Source organism: Natator depressus, chromosome 1 (genome assembly GCF_965152275.1).
Source record: "Natator depressus isolate rNatDep1 chromosome 1, rNatDep2.hap1, whole genome shotgun sequence".
Taxonomy (NCBI): Eukaryota; Metazoa; Chordata; order Testudines; family Cheloniidae; genus Natator; species Natator depressus.
In genome coordinates this window covers 293,796,509-293,817,234 of record NC_134234.1, presented here as the reverse complement: position 1 = coordinate 293,817,234, position 20,726 = coordinate 293,796,509, and the positions used below count along the sequence as shown (strand labels likewise).

Sequence of the window (20,726 nt, the reverse complement as noted above, 5' to 3'; positions counted from 1 at the left end):
AGAGGAGATCCACAAGCCAAAATAAGAAATAAACCTGATTGTGTCTAACTAAACATTCCCATCCAAATAATTTCTTCTAGACATGGAAGATACTTTTTTCATACCTGGATCAAACCATACACAGCATTCCTGCTTGTAGCATTGCAGCTCCATCCCTGCAGCCCGGAGAACAACAGACAAACAGAAAGTTTCTTTCCCCATTTTAAAAAATTCTAGCCTTCCCATTGGCTCTTTTGGTCAGGTGCCCACTTTTTTTTTCTTTACCTGGGGGACTTTTTAACCCTTTATACGTAAAGCAAGTAAAGAACAGCTACCAAAAGGATTTTACAGCTAACTGGCTGGCTGGGTGTCCACTTTATTTATCACAGCTGGTTTTGTGGATCCTAATCTAAAGCATCTATCTCTCCCTATTCATTGTAGAGGAGCCTAGGCTTTGTGGATTGGAATGTTGTTCCTGTGATTTTCTAGGTCCCTGAAAGTTAGCCACCATGATGCTCAGCATTGCAATGCCTAAGTCCTTTCATGGAGCTCACCCTTTGCTTCTGTTATTGCTGCTGCTTCTTAACCTGCTTCCTCTTCCCCTGCTAATCAGTGCTCCCTTCGGCACTCTCATTGAAGGAGGGGGAAGAGTCGAAGGCAAGGAGGTAGCAGCAATGAGGGAGTTTCAGCAACATGCCCTGCCCATCCTGACATAAAATGGAATCAGAGGTGAGGCTAGAAAGCTAGAGTCCCTGACTAGAAGCTGGAGGATAGACAGATCTGGGAAAGAAGTAATAGGAGGAGAACTGGGGGAAGAGAAGGAGGTGTAAGAAACCTGGGTAGAGAAGCTGAGGGATTGTGGAGGAGGCTCAGGGGAAATGAGGAACTGTGAAGACTAAGGCCATATCTACGCTACATAGTTAAGTTGACTTATGTTGAAAGCTGCTTTAATTACATCAGTTGTGGAAATCCACACAATGCTCCTTGTGTTGGCATAGCACATTCACAGTTGGTGCTCTTGCATCAACAGAGAGTGTGTTGCACTGTGGGTAGCTATCCCACTATGCAACTTGCCACCCTGTGTCACCCTCTGACATTGACAGCTCTGGGAACGGATCGTGGTGCATCATGCAGGCGTGCTTGCCATCCCATGATGCAGTTCTTTCTGTCCCATCATTCCATGGGCTTCCAACTTCGTTTCCCGTCATTTTTCAACAGCCCTTGTAAACTGAGCACCCGTCATCTCTGCCTGACAGCATGGATGGATCCTGAACTGCTGACCAGTCTAGTGATGAGCATTATCAACACAACTCAGGTGGTCCTGAAGTGTTTCATGAGCTGTGAAACAGAGAGTGAATCAGTAATGCCTGCCCTGCGGTCTGCCATTGAAACAAATAATTCAAGATTGCTGCTGGCATTCATGGAACAGCTGCACATAGTGGACCATCAGTACTGGGCTCGGGAAACAAGCAGTGAGTGGTGGGATCGCATCCTGATGCATGTATGGGACGATGGGCAGTGGCTGCAGAACTTTCAGATGTGCAAATCCACTTTTGTGAAACTGTGTGCAGAGCTCACCCCAGCACTGCAAGGACACCAGAATGAGAGCTGCCCTTACTGTGAAAAAGTGAGTGAAGATTGCTGTGTGGAAGCTGGCAACCCCAGACTGGTACTGGTCAGTCACAAATCAGTTTGGGGTTGGAAAGTCCACCCTGGGGGTTGTGATGTAAGTGTGCAGGACCCTTAATCCCTCCTGCTACAAAGGATTGTGACTCTTGGTAATGTGCAGGAAATAATTGATGTCTTTCAAGCAATGGAATTCCCTAACTGCAGCAAGGTGATACATGGAACACCTATCCCAATTTTGGCCCCAAACCATCTTGCAATGGAGTACATCAACCAAAAGGGCTACTTCTCCATGGTCATGCAGGTGCTGGTGGAGCACCGGAGCCATTTCACTGACATCAGTGTGGGGTGGTCAGGGAAGGTGCATGATGCATGCATCTTTTGGAACACTGGACTGAATAGCTGCACTCTGGGACTTTCTTTCCAAGCCACAAGATTTCAATGGAGGATGTGCAAATGCCCATAGTGATCCTTGGAGACCCCGCCTACCCCTTGCTCCTGTGGCTCATGAAGCCTTACACCGTAAACCTAGACAGCAGCAAAGAGTGCTTCTACAACAGGCACAGGAGGTGCCGAATGACTGTTGAATGTGCCTATGGGAGACTAAAAGGTTGCTGGTGGTGTCTTTTTGGCTGGTTAGACCTCACTGGAGAAAATTGCGGTCTGCCATACTCTGCATAATATTTGCTAAGTGAAGGGGGAAAAGTTTCCCCTGGGGTGGACTGCTGTGGCTGATCAGCTGATTTTGAGCAGCCAGATATCATGGCAATTAGAGGGGCACAGCAGGAGGCTATTCAAATCAGAGAGGCTCTGAAAGAGCATTTTGACAATGGTTCCCAGGATTGTGTCTTTCTGTGAAGCATTTGGCCAGGTAATGTTTACTTACCACTTTGAATTACCCCTGTAATGCTTGCTTCCTGAGCCTTAATTGTACTAGGCAAATATTCGTACCTATAGCCACTGTTTGTATGTTAGCACTGACCAACATGTGTATGACACAAATACTTATTTTATTTCAAAGACTCAAGTTTAATAAAAGGACAAAACACAATTTTTTGGTCAAACGAGGGACATGGCAATGAGGAACAGTCTTGCGGTTAGGGTTCTCACAGCTGTGTGCATCTCCAGCTTTCATTGTGAAACCAGTGCCTAGGCATGGAATGCATGGGGTACTGTGAGGGACCGGGAACATGCAAGGAATGTGGTGGGGGAGTTTGGGAGGGAATGAAAGAGAGTTCTGCAGGGGGAGTCATGCACAGATTTGCTCAAACTGCAGCATAATAAGGGACTTCAGCATCTTTGTCTGGCCCTCCAGTGGCTTTATCATCCACTCCTGGCTATCTATCATGCGCTTCTGCTCCTGTCTCCTTTCATTAACTGTCTCCCTCCATGCTCTTGTTTCTCTATGTGCTGCATCTGTTGACTGCAGCACTTCTCGAAACATATCCTCCTTACTCTTCCTCGTTCACTGTCTTCTCTGACTGATTTCAGAGTGGTAACCGTATTAGTTTGCATCAGCAAAAACAACGAGGAGTCCTTGTGGCACCTTAGTGACTAACAAATTTATTTGGGCATAAGCTTTTGTGGGCTAGAACACATTTCATGAGATGCATGGAGGTCCCCATTTGGTAAGGCAATTCCCATCTTTTCATGTACTATGTATATATATACCTGCTACTGTATTTTCCACTCCATGTATCTGATGAAGTGGGTTCTAGCCCATGAAAGCTTATGCCCAAATAAATTTGTTAGTCTCTAAGGTGCCACAAAGACTCCTCGTTGTTTTTTCTCTGACTGAGGTGCTCCGCTGGTGTGGAGGAGTGGGTCCACACAGGCACATCTGCAGAAGCCAAAAAAACAGTGAAGAGAGATAGTATGGTGAGTGTGCTCACAGCTGTGAATCACAAAAGTTACAGGTTTCAGAGGGGTAGATACCTTTTTCTCACTGGCCCTTGGCTAGCACACAGCTGGGCATGAGTACTAAATATGGTGAGTTCACCGGGGGAGAAGGGGTAACAAGGGGGAATGGGCAAGAAGGGACAAAGGATAGTTTGTGAAGGGGGTTACTACAAGCGGCTAGGGAGACTATTCTGAATATGGGTACCCTTTACCACAGGGTAGGGTAATTGAACTGATATCTCACTCCTAAGGGTAACCCAGGATGCAAGAGTGCATCTCCTGTGTGTGTGTGGTTTCAGACTGGCACCGTATGCTGCTTGCCTGTGTGCCACTCTGGTCTCTGCAGAAATAACTGCCGGGTGGTTTGGCAAAGTTTCCTACATCGGGGGAGAAACAAGGCAGCTCTCCCAAGGAACCTTCAGCAAAGAATTGCAGAATATCTACAGGAAAGTTTCTTAGAGATTTCAATGGAGGATTCCCGGGACATCCTGGTGTATATTAACAAACTTTTCCACCACACCCCCACTGCATAGACGCACAGACTCTGTTCTTAACTTCTGTCCCTTATTCTTCCTCTACCATATAACTAAGAACATGAGAGATCAATCTCCTCTCACAGTGCAGTGTCAAAGCAAAATGTGCACTTACCAGAGCCCCCCTCTCTTGCATCATGTGCACCAGAGCCAGAGTGCTGGGACTGGCTAGACCCTTCTAGAGTTGAAAAGAGGTCCTGACTCACTGCACCACAGATGACCCTGTTGTGTGCGCCACATCATCCTCCAGCTCCACTTCCTCGTCCACAACTTCATCCTTGGGGCTGAATCTTGTGATATTATAATACTTTATGGTGAACAAGGAGATGTGCTATTTCCTTGCATAATTGCCCTTCTGGAAAATGTGAATTGTGCTGGAGCATAGTCAAATATGGGATTATTTCTATTTGTTGCCAAATTTAAATCTCTATCTTGAAAGAGTAGTAGTGGCATTCAAAAATGTGCTGATTTGTCAAAAAATAAATAGATCCAGTAATCTCTGTATATTTAGGGTTCCTTTCTACCTACAGCACTCTAGAAAATACTTTGAATATGGAAAAAAACTGAGGTTAGTCAACTGCAAATCTTATGTATCTATCTAAGGCAACTGAGAAATTTTAAATATTATTACAGTATGTTTGATAGCTACATTAATGTTTTTAATGTATGATACATAATGAAACCTGAACTCCTATTGCTATCTATTTGTAATATGTTCGTATTTTACCAGAATATAAATCTCATTCTGGGTTATAAGAAAAACCACGCAGAGCTGGGAGCATTGCGTGTGCATCGTTTGCATGATGGATTTGCCAGGAAGCATTATTACCCCAGGGATTTCATTATGCACCGTGGAAGAGGAAAATAATTCTGCTCCTACTGAAGAAAAAGAGAAACTAACTTCCACGATCAACAGCAGGCACCCTACTTTTTTTTTTTTAATTCTCGGGGTTTGTTTTTTTTTTAAATGCTACACATGGAGCATTTTCATTGAAATCTTATCCCGTATGTTCGTGTCACTTCACTTTGTTCTTTTAAGAAGTTAAACGATCACGAAAGGAAATTCAGTTGAGTCTGCATAGCAGCAACATTTTGTTTTGACAGGTTTGTGTCATTTCTGCCAAGTGTGCAGACTACTTAGGAGTTTTTCAAAAGAAGGGATACTTAGAAGTTCATATGCCTTCTACTACAACCTACCATGCAAGCATTTTCCTGTGATTGATTGAAGGCAGGGGATAAGCAGGGAGAAACTGAAAGAGCTTGCTGACCTGTGCTGCACACACAAGATAGCATCAGCCTTTACAAGGCAGTGTCTCTTTTTCTGTGGCCAAGCATTCTCCCCTTCCTCCTTCAAATTCCTCCTCAAAACCCAATGCTTGAGGCTTGCTTTCTACAGCTGACTTCTACTCCTACTACCTGCTCCTTCCCTCCTCCCTATCTCAGAATTGGTTTTTTCTATTTTTAACAAAACTGTTAAGATTAAATTGCAAAATATCATCTCATCTTATTTCTTCCTTCCTTACCTGTCATTTTCTCTTATTTACTCATGTATATGACTGTAAGCAGGGGCTGTGTGTGTACATATTTAATATTTATAATAACTCATGGGATCAGCAATATAAAGATATGTGGCAAAAAATTTCAAAGGAACTGAATTAAGATGCGCTCTATGTGCTGGGGAAAGCTTGTGCTGTGTTCTTTTGAATTTTAATAAATATTATTTCATTAGAGTCTATTTTAATTCACTTCAAATAGTTACTAAATAAGTCTTATCAGAACTTTTGGAAGATCCCAAACAGTAAATAGTCAGCAGATCATTTATCATTGCTCCAAAAAGCCCAACTCTCTTAACATTAACCAAATGTGAATGCAACTGTGATTTGCTAGAGACCAGTACAATTTCTAATTCTTTCTGCACATTGCTCTTTTTTATTTGTATTTAGAGAAAAGACTCTCTAGCAATATAAAGAGAAGTCTGTTTGTTTTTTACTCCCCTCCTGCCCCCCCCCTTCTTATTTCTATATCAAGGATTAAGGCATTTTTCTTTAAAGATCTTTGAAAGGAGAGCTCCAAAATATGAGTAGAGAGAAATTCTTAATCTTTTCTTTTTTGCCCTGCCGGAAATTCTCTGGGGGCTGTATTTGGCACTGCTATTTGAGTTTAAATAGCTGTGCTGTAAAGGAGCAAAGCATGCTTATCTGGTAATGGGAATATGTGCTCTGTGTGCATAAATGTGGAAGAAAGACAACTAAAGCTTGATTTGGTTTCTCAAATTGCATCCAGTTTAGAGTTCTTTGATGCAGGGACCATGACTCTCTTTGGTACAGCACATATTACAATGGATCCCTAATCCTGATGAGCTCCTGTAGTTGCTACATTAATATATTTATATTGCTGATATGAGAATCATTATCATTGTTAAATATGTATATTATGTACAGTCAAAACTCTGCATAATGGTTTAAAGGATGTAATTAAAAAACAATGAAGTGGATCACCTTGTAGTATTGGGGCTTTAGACAGCAGTTATTCCAGAGTGCAGGAAAAGAAAGTTACTAACCTTTTCCATAACAAGAAGTTGTTCTTTGACATGTGTTGCACATGTCCATTCCACCATAGGTCTGTGCACGGCCAAGAGACAGTTGTCAGAGATTTTTCCCTCAGCAGTACCCGTAGGTACATGTTCCCTCTGTTGCCTTGTGCTGCTGCACAATGATATAAACGGCAGAGCCACCCCGACCTTCCTCAGTTCCTTCTTACCTGATAAACTCTGATAGAGAAGGGAAGGAGGGTGGGTCATGGAATAGACATGTGCAACACATCTCAAAGAACAACAATTACAGAAAAGGTTAATAACCATTTCTTCTTCTTCAAGTGATTGCACATGTCCATTCCACGCTTGGTGACTCACAAGTAGTTTGAACTGGAGTTGGACTCGGAGTCTATTTGAACAGGGATTGGAGGACCATATGTCCAAATCTGGCACTGACTCTGGATTGTTAGAAATGGCATAGTGAGAGGCAAAAGGATGGACGGATGACCAAGTTGCTGCCTTACAAATGTCTAAGATGGGCACATGAGCCAGAAAAACTGCAGAAGCTGAAACCTGGTTGAATGGGCCAATACTCTACTTGGAGGGCATCACATTAGCCAACTAATAACATAAATAAACGTAAGCAGATATCCAAGGAGAGATTCTTTGGGAGGATACTGGGAGGCCCTTCATTTTGTTTGCAATCACAATGAACAACTGTGACGATGACCTAAATGGCATAGTCCGATCTAGATAAAAAGCCAAAGATTTTCTAACCTCCAGACTGGGGAGCTTTTCCTCATCTTTATTCATATGATGTTTTGGAAAGAATGTTGGTAAATAGATTGCTTGATTTATGTGAAAACTGGAAAACATTTTAGTAAGGAATATTGTGTGAGGGTGAAGGTAAACTTTGTCTCAATAGAAGACCATATAGGGAGGTTGTGGTACCAGAGCTCACAGTTCCCCCACTCACCCAGCAGAGGTAATAGCGATTGAAAAGGCCACTTGCATTGAAAGGTGTAGCAGCGAACAGGTGACCAGCAGCTCAAAAGCCCATCAGCTTTCCTAGTACTAGGTTCAAGTTCCATGGGGAAATAGGGTCTTCTACTAGTAGGTACAACCTGTTCCGACCCTTCAAAAAATCAGATAGACATTGGATTGGAAAAGAGAGAGAGTTGTTACAGGAGAGTGCAAAGTCGAGACAGCTACTAGGTGGATGTTGATGGAATTAACACCAACCCTTGTTGTTTCAGGAAGTGGAGATAGTCCAATACATGATGGATGGGAGCCCAGGAGGGGGAAACCACCTTTCTGTTGGGACCTGATTGATCTTTTCTATTTGGCTAGGTAAGTACTCCTAGTCAAAGACTTTCTACTATTTAGAAGCACTTCCTGTACCTCTTTAGAACATCTCCCTTCCCTGAAGCAACCAGGCCATCAGGTGGAGGACCTGCAGGCTGGCATGGAGGAGGCAGCTGTGGTTCTGGGAGATCACATCTGAATCCAGTGGGAGTGACAGTGGAGGTCCACCCAGTAGGGCTAGTAAAGCCAATAACCAGTATTGTCAGGGCCACACTGGGGCTCTGAGTATGAGGTGAGCATGGTCTTGTTTGATTTTGGACAAGACTCTGACCAAGAGTGGAACTGGAGGGAAGGCATAGAGCAGGCTGTTTATCTAGGGTAGCAGGAAGGCATCTGGCAAAGAAAGTGGACTGTTACCTGCTCGGGAAAAAAATGACGACATTTTCTTTTGGCCCTGGTTGCAAACAGGTCCACTTAGGAGTCTCCCACAGCTAGAAAATGGATCTGGCTAGATTTGGCTGAAAGGACCACCCTGCGGGTAAGCAGCTCTCCGGTGGATGGAGTTGGCGATGCAGAAATTCCAAAGCAGTTTTACCTCTTGGCACAATCTCTTCGGTCTTCACGGCTGAGGATGTTAGGGTGATTCCCAAACCTGAGCTGTCCTTTGTAGGTGACAAATCTAGGAATTGTCACAGATAGAAGTGTCATTAGAGATGGTTTTGGAATTAATTGATAAACTTAACAGTAACAAGTCATCGGGACCAGATGGCATTCACTCAAGAGTTCTCAAGGAATTAAAATGTGGAATTGCAAAACTATTAACTATGATTTATAACCTGTCCTTTAAATCAGCTTCTGTACCCAGTGCTAGAAGATAGCTAATGTAACGCCAATATTTAAAAAGGGCTCTAGAGGTGATCCCGGCAATTACAGACCGGTAAGTCTAATGACAGTACCAGGCAAATTAGTTAAAACAATAGTAAAGAATAAAATTGTCAGACACATAGAAGAACATAAATTGTTGGGCAAAAGTCAACATGGTTTCTGTAAAGGGAAATTGTGTCTTTCTAATCTATTAGAGTTCTTTGAAGGGGTCAACTAACATGTGAACAAGGGGGATCCAGTGGACATAGTATACTTAGATTTCCAGAAAGCCTTTGACAAGGTCCCTCACCAAAGGCTCTGATGTAAATTAAGTTGTCATAGGATAAGAGGGAAGATCCTTCTGTGGATTGAGAACTGGGTTAAAAGACAGGGAACAAAGGGTAAGAATAAATGGTAAATTTTTAGAATGGAGAGGGGTAACTAGTTGTGTTCCCTAAGAGTCAGTCCTAGGACCAATCCTATTCAACTTATTCATAAATGATCCAGAGAAACAGGTAAACAGTGAGGTGGCAAAGTTTGCAGATGATACTAAGCTGCTCAAGATAGTTAAGACCAAAGCAGACTGTGAAGAACTTCAAAAAGATCTCACAAAACCAAGTGATTGGGCAACAAAATGGCAAATGAAATTTAATGTGGATAAATGTAAAGGCATGCACATTGGAAAAAATAATCCCAACTATACATACAATATGTTGGGGGCTAATTTAGCTACAACTAATCAGGAAAGAGATCTTGGAGTCATCATGGATAGTTCTCTGAAGACGTCCACACAGTATACAGCGGTAGTCAAAAAAGCAAACGGGATGTTAGGAATCGTTAAAAAAAGGATAGAGAATAAGACTGAGAATATCTTATTGCACTTATATAAATCTATGGTATGCCCACATCTTGAATACTCTGTACAGACGTGGTCTCATCTCAAAAAAGATATACTGGCATTAGAAAAGGTTCAGAGAAGGGCAACTAAAATGATTAGGGGTTTGGAACGGGTCCCATATGAGGAGAGATTAGAGAGGCTGGGACTTTTCAGCTTGGAAAAGAGGAGACTAAGGGGGGTATGACAGAGGTATATAAAATCATGAGTGGTGTGGAGAAAGTGAATAAGGAAAAGTTATTTACTTGTTCCCATAATATAAGAACTAGGGGCCACCAAATGAAATTAATGGGTAGCAGGTTTAAAACAAATAAAAGGAAGTTCTTCACACAGCGCACAGTCAACCCATGGAACTCCTTGTCTGAGGAGGTTGTGAAGGGTTATAACAGGGTTTAAAAGAGAACTAGATAAATTCATGGAGGTTAAGTCCATTAATGGCTATTAGCCAGGCTGGGTAAGGAATTGTATCCCTAGCCTCTGTTTGTCAGAGGCTGGAGATGGATGGCAGAAAAGAGATTACTTGATCATTACCTGTTTGGTTCACTCCCTCTGGGGCACCTGGCATTGGCCACTGTTGGCAGACAGGATACTGGGCTGGATGGACTTTTGGTCTGACTCAGTACGGCTGTTTTATGTTCTTAATCACATTGACCAGGCTTTTCCTCGTCTATTCACACAGAACATGGCCACTCTGTTGTCCACTAGCACCAGAAAACTCTTCCCCTCAATATACGGAAGGAAAGCCAAGCAAGATAACCAAATAGCTCACAATTTCCTGACATTTATGTGTATTTTCAGATCTTGCATAGACCAAAGACCTTGTGGCTGCTGAAACCCCAAGTGAGCTACCCAACCTATAACATCTATTCTATAACTAAGATGAGTACCAGTTGTGGAGCATCAAAAGGGTACCCCATCCAAACTTTCAAGGGGTCTGTCTACCAGTGCAAGGAGGACAAGATCTGCATTGGCACTGAACCACCATGTTTAGATGATGATAGACTGGTGAATACACCAAACCTAAATGTACTTGTAGCTTTCTGAAGTGCAGTCTGGCATGTTGCACCACGTAACTGCATGCTGCTATGTGCCCTAGAAGCTTGAGGCAGCCTCATACTGTGGTGACAGGATGTGCCTTAAGTCTAAAGCAAAGGCCTTCATCGTTTGGTATCTCAGCTGTAGAAGGAAGACCTTGGCCTTCGTAGAGACCAGGACTGCACCAATATATTCTATTCTCTGTTCAGACGTCAGGATCGATTTCTCCACGTTGATTAATTGCCCTAGCACATTGAAAGTGGACTGGATAAGGATCATACTGGACAGCACCTGAGATCTGGACTAGCATCTCACCAACCAGTCAGCTAAGTAAGGGAACACGTGAACTCCTGACCTTCACAGGAATGCTGCTACCATAACTGTGCATTTTGTGAATAGAGGAGGAGCTGCTGATATGCGAAAGGGTAGCACTGAATTGGTAGCGGGATCAGTTTGCCACAAACCTGAGGAATTTTCAGTGGCTCTGATGAATTGCCATGTGACAATAGGTGTCTTTTAAGTCTAGGGCAGCATACTGATCTGCTGGGTCCAGGGAAGGAATAATGGCAGCTGGAGGTACCATCTGGAATTTTATTTTTTTCAGGAATTTGTTGAGCAGCCTTAGGTCTAAATTAGGTCTCCGAGACCCCCTTTTGCTTTCATGATTAGGAAATAGTGGGAATAAAACACCTTTCCTCTAATAGGAGAACTTCCTCTATGGCCCCCATGTGAAGGAGAGATTGCACCTTGTGCAGTAGAATGACCTTTTGAGAGTAGTTCCTGAAGAGGGATGGGGAAAATGGGGGAGAAGGACCAGAAACAAACTGAAGGATGTCTCCCATTTCCACTGTGTTTAAGACTCACTGATCTGTGATGATGTGGGACCAAGCACTTAGGAATGGGATAGAGCAGTGTTTCCCAAACTTGGGACGTCCCTTGGCCCGCACCACTTCCCGCAGCCCCCATTGGCCGGGCACAGCGAACTGCGGCCAGTGGGAGCCAGGATCGGCCGAACCTGCGGACGCGGCAGGTAAACAAACCAGCCCAGCCCGCCAGGGGCTTTCCCTGAACAAGCGGCGACCCAAGTTTGGGAAACACTGGGATAGATAATTAGCAAAGAGAGAGATAGGAGAGTGTGGCACTCTGGGAACTGATAGTCTATCCTTTACCAACATGCCAGAATACTTCTTTGGAGGACCCAGCTTGTGCAGATGAACTGGCAGCTGCAGAAGAGAACAGAGGTGACAGACTTCTCTTGTAACTTCTGCCATTCTTTCTGGGAAGGTCCTGGGTGAGGCATAAAAACTGGATACTGGTGGGTGTCCGACTCTGCGAAGTGGATGGTCAGGCTTAGTGGTTGAAGCAGCGGCAGTCATGCCTAGTAGTTGGGGACTGGAGCCAGGGGTCTGAGCAGGAATCAAGAGTGGGGTTAGAACAGGGATCTCAAACTCAAATCACCATGAGGGTCACATGAGGACTAGTACATTGGCCCGAGGGCCGCATCACAAACCTTTTCATACAACGATAAAAAAGTATACTCAAAAATGAAAAAAAATTAAGAGTAATATAGTATGCTATTAAAAACAATGTATTAACTTTTTTAAAACTGTAATGCAAAAAGTCAGTGCTAATTTTGACAGTCATTTCATTTTTGGCCACTTAGCTGGCAGCATTTTGCATCAACCAGAGCATCAATATTAGGTTGATATCCTGAGACGAATATCAGTGTTGCTTGCAAATTGTACCACATTCCATACAAAAAACTACACTAAGAGAATGTTTACACTGCACAGTTAAGCACTCGTGCTTTTTCTCTGCCCCTTTGAGACTATGTGTTACCATGTAATCTTTTAATTACAGGGTCACGTACGGTTTCTCATAAAATATATACCTTTTTTCTACACCCTTAAATTGTAGAGCATCTTACAGTGATTTTTCTACTGACTTTTATTGCATTGTCACAGTAGCCCAATATATGCTTACTGGCAGAGGACTTCCATCTAGGCACTCAAGTTGATGGTAAGTATGAGTGAGGGTGGGCAAATGTATGTTGTGATGGGAAGCTGTGTTAATTTGTGCCTGGGTTGTGTTGTGCTGGGAGATTTTGGTTGATTTGTGTTGGTGGCAAATAAGGGGTGTGTGCTGGGGTGAGGGGCTATCTGTATTTGGACTTGCTGGTTGTGTTGTTGTGTAGGTGGTTGTGCTAATATGTGAGGTGGCAGCTAGGGTGTAGCAGTCAGGCCAAGTAATCCACTGTCTGTGAAGTCTCCCTCATACAACCAATGAAACTGTAGCATGCAGATTAGCTATTGAGTAAGGGTGGTGATTGGTTGAGTTATCTCTGATATCACAATGGTCTAGTACTCTTGGCACAGCACAGATACACATCTTTCTACAGTTGTACACTAACTGTCAAGTCAAAATAGCTGAGAACTTCAAAATTGGTTGGTAACAGTCTGCAAAACCCCCAATACACCCCTTCCATTAGCCCCTGCCCTGCCTCTTCCCACCCCTTCCCCGCCCCCATTCCAACCCCTTCCTCAAATCCCCACCCCGGCCCCGCCGCTTCTCTGCCTCCTCCCCTGAGCGCACCACGTCCCTGCTCCTCCCCCCTCCCTCCTAGAAAGTCCTAAGCACCGCCAAACAGCTGTTTGGTGGCAGGAAGCAATGGGAGGTAGGCGGAGGAGCAGGGACATGGTGCGCTGGGAGGGGAGGAGGCGGGGGTGAGGGGAGCTTGGCTGCTGGTGGGTGCAGAGCACCCACTAATTTTTTCCCTTGCGTGCTCCAGTCCTGGAGCATCCACAGAGTTGGTGCCTATGGCAGGCTGCAGGAAATAACTCCGCATCGCATGTTTGAGACCCCTAGAGCAGGGGCAGGAATGGGCTGGAGCTTGAACAGGAGCAGGAGCAGTCTGTCAGAACCACCAAGGTTGGGCAGACTGGAGTGGCTGCTCTCATTGGGAGCCTATATTCCTGGGCCTCGGGGTCACTTGGTTAGACCTTTGCCTGTAAATTGGCTAAACCCTGGTTGATTGACATTGAGCTCTCAGGTAATCAGGCTCACGGTTGCTTATCAGCACTTATCAGTCTCAGATATGACTCATTGCAGCAGAACTTCTGCAGATGAAACAGCTTTATTTTGGCCACCAGGATATAAATACCCATTGGCTTAAGGGTCACTCTGGAACCTTTGAGACTATGCAGCTCTCATTGGTTTTCTCTAGAAAAAAAATGAAGGACACTCTAATGGGAGGCTTTAAATGGTCTGTTGGGAGAGAGACCAGACAGTGGCAGCCATTAACACTGTTCCATAGTAATGGCTGAAGCCATGGCCTGAGTTGCAGAGTAAGCTGCATCTAAATTGGAATTGAGAGCCATTCTGGCCATTAATTTGCCTTTGTCCATGATTGCGGTGAATTTTTGTCTCTCCTTGTCTGATTCTCTGTTCTTAAACTTTAAAATATTGTCCCACAGGCTAAAGTCATCATGACCCGCTAGTGCTTGCTGGTTTGCAATTTTGAGTTATACCTTCTGTAGAATAAAGCTTCCTGTGTAAGTGGTCTAGGTTTTTCTCCTCTTTCTTTTGGCATCAAAGCCAGGTGTCCCTGTCTCTCTCTGTCATTGGCAGAGGAGCCGACAAGGAATCCTAGACAGGGATGGGTGTACAAATGCTCAAATCTCTGCAAGGGGACATAGTACTTCCTCTCTGTCCTTTTTGCTACAGGCAGGAGGAAAGATGGGATCTCCCATAGTACCTTGGATAATCTCATTAATTGGGAGAGCTATTCAGGAGGGCCCTGCTGAAGCTAAGATGTCCACAAATCTGCAACTTTTCTTGGACCTCTTCTGGCTAGATATCCAGAGCTGTGGCCATCTTCCTCAACAAGTCTTGATGGGCTGTGTAATCATTAGGTATGTAAGAAGTACTCTGATACCATCTGTGACAGGTTCCCCCCAGGGGTGTCACCTGGAATGGGGTACCACTGAAATATCTGACCCACCAGCCTGGGCTCCCTCTCACACTGTGCTGCTGTAACAAGCTGCAGACCCGCTCTCGCTCTTACACTTCCATCAGCATACACACAGGTACAGAGACAACCAGCTACAGTTACTTGAAGGCTCTCTGACTAGCTACTGCACGAACCAACAGTAGAAAGTCTAAAGCCAAAGTAACTCTCAGCTCCCCAGGCACACACCCCACCCTGGAGCATAAACCCAAAATTATACGATCTTGCACTGCACTGGGAACTGTACAGCATAAAATCAAAGGCACATTCCCCTCCTCTCCCCCCAGTCCCAGTGTGGAGAGGAATATGCAACAGCCCCTCTGAGCTTAAGTTTCCCACACACTTCACTCCAAACTCACTGGTTTAGATAAAGCAAAAACAAGTTTATTAACTACAAAAGATAGACTTTGAATAAGTGATAGCAAATAGATCAAAGTAGATTACCTAGTAAATAACAAAAATGAAAACTAAGTCTAAGATAGTAGTAAGGAGCTGAATTAGTAAATTCTCACCCTGGCTGATGATACAAACAGGCTGCAGATTCTTAAGGGACAAGCTGCACTTGCTTTACACCTTTGAATCCCCAGGTCTTTCATACACAGGCTAGAAATCCCCTTAGAGTAGGTCCAGCACTTCCTCCAGTTCAGTCTTTATTCCTCAGGTGTTTCTGGGAGTCATCTTGTGTAGGGAGTGAAGAACAGATGATGTCACTCCCTGCTCTTATATAATTTAGCAGCCAAGTTCTGTGCCATCTTAAACCTTGTTGCCTTTTCCCTGAGCCCTTACTGCAGCCCCATTCTGCTGCCAGCTTCCCAGCTTTATACTAGCTCCACCTGTTCCTTCTCAGCTGGGTTCCATCATTATTTAAGGGTTACTTAGGCCAGCTAATTCCCCTCAGCTGTAGCCTATCGGTTAAATGGCCTCTCTTCAGCCTCATTATCCCCTTCTAGGCTGAACACCCTATCACACTGCTCTACTGTTTTTGGACTGAGGCTTAAAACCTGTAAAAATATGACACCTGTTACTAATATGCATTTCTCCAAAGCAGTTAAGACAGATAGGGTGCAAGTCACTCACTGGCATCAGCTTATTACAGGGGTGACAGGACTTGAAGCCAAGTGACCAAGTCATGCCCCGGTACTGCTACCCCAGCTGGAACCAGTGGGTATCCAAACATTTAAAAACTAAAACTTAACACTATCTCTACCTCAGAGCTATCTAAAAACCTATAAACTACTCTAAATATAAAATGGATACTATATACAAGAAGTAGGGAAGGGTGTGCAATGGCAAGAACACACACTCCAACGACTGTCACAGATAGTAAGGACGAATTGGCGAAGCAGTGGTCGGCTCCACCCTTTACACCACTACACGGCAGAATGAGGCAGCAGAGGGTGCATGTGCTGCCACATTGGGCACCACCGAGGGAAAAATCTGACAGCTGTACGCTGGGTGTGCACACACATACAGTAAAATGGACATGTGCAATCACTCAAAGAAGAACCTGTATGACTTTTTGAGGGCCAAAACCAGAAGATGCCAGCCAGCTGGTGTCATCAGAGGGAACAACTGAGGCTTGAAAACCCAAAAAGAGAAAACCCAAAAAGCCATTCACTAGAACAAATCAGCTACCTTGGAAGAGGTGAGCTGGGGACTAGGTAGCTAACTGTCCAGCTTCAGAAAAGGCTAGATCAGGGGCGGGCAAACTTTTTGGCCTGAAGGCCGCATTGGGTTTCGGAAATTGTATGGAGGTCCGATTAGGGGAGGGGGTTGTGGCCCGGCCCTCACCTCCCTGGGACTCCTGCCCCATTCACCCCCCGCTGTTCCCCGACGGCCCCCCCCCGGGCCGCTGCCCCATCCACACCCCCCCCCGTCCCCTGACCGCCCCCGGATCCCCGCCGCCACATGGAAACTCTCCTCTCATTCCTGACTGCCCCCCTCCCCGGAACCCCTGCCCTATCCAACCACCCCTGGAACCCCTGCCCACCCCTGGAACCCCTGCCCCTGACTTCCCCCCGCCACCCCATCCAACCCCGCTTCTCCTTCCTGACTGCCCCCCCCAGGACCTCTGCCCCCATTCAAACCCCCCCTGCTCCCTGTTCCCTGACTGCCCCCGGAAACCCTACTCCTGACTGCCCCCCACTGCCCCATCCAACCCCCCCTTTCCTGACTGCCTCCCCGGCACCTCTACCCCCATTCAACCCCATTTCCCACCCTCTGACCGCCCCGACCCCTGTCCACATGCCCCCCCCCCACCCCCAAACTCCCCTGCCCCCTACCGCGCTGCCTGGAGCACTGGTGGCTGGCGTGCTACAGCTGCACTGCCCAGCTGGAGCCGGGCCACACTGCCGCCGCCGCCACGCAGCACAGAGCACCGGGTCAGGCCGGGCTCTGCAGCTGTGCTGCCCCAGGAGCTCACCCCGCCGCCCAGAGCATTGCGCTGGCGGTGAGGTGAGGCTGTGGGGGAGGGGGGACAGGAGCTCAGGGGCCGGGTTGGATGGTCCCGCAGGCCGTAGTTTGCTCACCTCAGGGCTAGATAATGCTGCAGTGAAAAAAAAAAAAGACAGATGGGTTAGAGCAACAGAGTTTGTTGGAAGGCACATATCTGCACCAATCAAATTTGGTAAGGGGACAACTGCTGGCCAAGTCAATTTGCTACTTTTATTATCTAGGTGCTGCTTTCACGTTACAGGTAAGATTTAACACAGTGTGCAGAGACACCAGCCAGAGACAGAGAAATAAAGTTGTAATTACTAATCTGTTTGCATCCCTTTCTTCAGGACTTTTTCATTTCCAAAAATTAACTAAAAACCAGGACATATCAACTCAAACTATTGGGTAATAACTGTTCGAGGCCTTTCAGCTTCAGCTTGTAGGGATGAGAAAGGATGTATGCATTCCCTGTAGCAGATTCTTTTGGACCAGTTTCCCATTTCCTTTTATAACCATGCACAGATCAGCTATGTAAAAGGCCAGAACCCTGTAATTCCTTACATACAAGAACATCTTTCCACCTCATCACAATTCCTTGTTGTATTGTCTCACAAAATCCACAGAAGTATACAGCAGTGAAGCATCTGTCAGTTTACTTTTTATAGTCTTATGCCACTCTTAGTTTAGTGCCTAGATACTGTGCTGATTGGCACTTTAAATACCTTAAATAGATATCAAGCTGTGCCCCTTTTTGAGAGTTGTAGCAGAATCCATGTCTAAAATATGGACTTATGCTAATGAGAGGTAAAGTTGTCCAAGAGTGAGGAGGGGCTAATGTACCTTTAAAATAACATTTTATGCCAGGGGGTCCAAAGTAGCCCCAAATAACAAAGCACTGTTGAAAGCTAAGTTATGTAGTTTTAGAAAGATCCTTTAACAAGAACCCTTTCTTGGTCTAAAGGAAAAACAAAAATTAGGGTACAACATTAAGCTATTAACTAGGTAGAAAGCATATCATACAGAGCTCTGGGATCTGCCCTGGTTGCTGATACATTTCTATGTAGAATTTAACATGTTGGTTTTAACCCACAAAGCCTTAATGGTTTGAGACCTAGTTAACTGTGAGACCTCCTGTCAAGTAGTCCACAGAGGAAGTCAAAGGATTGAAGACTATTGGCAGGACTTTGGAACTTGCGCCCCTCCTTACTCTATTCTTGGAAGAGTTGGACTCTTAGGAGGAATTGAACTATCATAGGAGTTGAACTATAAATAAGATAAATGACAGAGAAAGTAAATATTCAGAGTATCTAGACCCTCTGCCCATGACATAGTGAGTGTCACACTAGTTTCTAAATCTATGTTGGATAGAGAGCACTGCTGTTACTGTCTGTACAGAACCAAACGTGACTGGGAATGCGGGATATTGCCCTGATAAAACCAGCACTGATATAGTGTTCCTTTTTATTTTTGCACAGACCAACTCACACTAACACACAAAACAGCATAATTGTAACAGATGCTTCTTTATGAAGAAAAGTATGGCCAAAATGTAGGGAAAAAAAATACAGATTCTCACACTTTTTTTGAAGTATCAAAAACATAAGTAATTTTTCATGAACTTTTGTATTAATGCACTACATAAACTAGGAAACAAACTTTTTGAATTTCATGGCTTTTATGTTCATTTTTTCATGTTTATCCCTCAGTCTTAATGTTTCTGTTGCACTAATAGAAAAACATAGGATCTTTTAGGCTCCAAAAATACTGTAAATTTCTTTTTGCCATATTTGCAGATGTTATACTGTACATCTATGAAAATAAACAGAGAAGGTTTCTCATTCTCTTTCTTTGATGTTGCTCTGTAGCCACTCAATGGTAGCATGATCATTCTTGTGCTACTGCTACCATGGCTATTCCTGTTGAAAGGTCAGGCAGCTGGCACAGCACTGGTGATCACACTGGGGTTGCATGTTGTCATGGTAGTAACAGAATGCAGTCTCTGAGGTTTACCACTGAAAAAGACCACTCCCTTCCTCACCCTGAGTTTTCATGAAGTGGCTCTGAGCTGTGGCTGCTGATCTTCAAAGACAAGGTTTTCATGTCTACTCTTATCTCAATGACTGGCTACAATTGAATCATCCCAGGTAGCTGTCACAGCAGCAATGCAAAAGACTTGCGTTCAGGAGCTGGGTCTCCTCATTAAACTCCTCACACGATTCATGCCAAACAAATTACTTTAATTGGGGCAGTCATGGATTCAATGTATGGAAAGGCATTCCTGCCAGGGGACAGGTGACACCAGATGTGCACAGCTATAGGACCCTGAAGAAGCACTCATGTCAACCAGTGATCTTCTTCCTAGGGCTAATGAGTTTAATGGCTTTATGCGACTCCATTTGCATGACTGATAGTGAAACATCTCCACCACTGGTTGCCAAGATTTTATATTCCAAACATGGACAACATGTCCCCATTGCTAACATTGCCCAGAGAAGTGTTTCACTCTCTCCACTGGTAAAATTGGACAGAATTTTCAAGGGAAAGCTATTCACCACTCCAGTTCCCTTGGCAATTGTTTCATTTTCCTCCCATCATTGGGCGCTCACTGTCAAGGCCTCAGGATCTGTGGCCACTGAAACATCTGGGAGATGAGACTACATATCAGTGTTCTGGATCTGATAGCAATTCCAATCCTCTCCTGCATTCAGGGATGAGTAGTTCAAGTGGTCACAGACAACACTTCAGCCATGTGCTACGTCAACAAACAGGGGATCTAGTCCAGACCATTCTGCAGCGAGGCATTGGCTTTCTGGAAACAATTTATAGATTCAAGTCTCATGTTTCAGGGCATAAACAAATGATTAATTGACAAGGGTTAAGAAGGAACTTTCCTTAAGGGCAGGTGTAAGTGTGTGGGGCTCCCTGTCCACTCCAAACAAATATACACGTTCCGTAAAGTTAAAGAGCTCACCTATCTTAGGGTAAATCCAAACAAGACAAGACAAAACCCAGCCAAGGTCTTCTCCTCAAGCTTCCTGCCCCTGTGGTTGCTTTACCTTAGCCTAAGCCTTCTCCTAAGGCTTGGCTGCTCCTGTGGTTCCTTCCCTCAGAACCTTCTGTCCCTGCTCTTACCTTTGGCACTCTCTGCTTTGATTATTAACTTCCACCTCTCCCATAGCTGGGTAGGATTATGAATCCTGCATCAATGAGTCGGCAAAATCCATGTAGCACTTCAGCAGCAGTATCAGCCACTGACAACACAGCAGGGTGTATGGGACAAATATTGCTAGCCTGTTACGGCAAGTTATTCCATAATTGTCCTCAGGGGGGTTTCTTGCACTCTCCTCTGGCTAGTGCCAGATGTTTCATTGTCAGACAGGCTACTGAAGTACATGGACAACTGGTGTGAGAAAGTTATTTACCTTACAGTAACTGGAGTTCTTTAGAGATATGTGATCCCTGTCTGTATTCCCCTGTGGATACACATGCAATCTATGCATCCAGAGCCAGAGAATTCTTGAAACCAGCGTCTGTTGGTCCATGCATGTGCCCTCGCCCTCCTTGTGCCTCCAACTGAGGATATAAAGGGCAGAGTGGACCAACTGCCTCTCTAGT

The 20,726-nt window shown here is 44.7% G+C and overlaps 1 pseudogene; it reads left to right on the top strand.

Moving 5' to 3' along the window:
- The window catches only part of LOC141980708 (E3 SUMO-protein ligase ZBED1-like), a 100,426-nt pseudogene that overhangs the window by 28,030 nt on the left and 51,670 nt on the right, over nt 1-20,726 (top strand).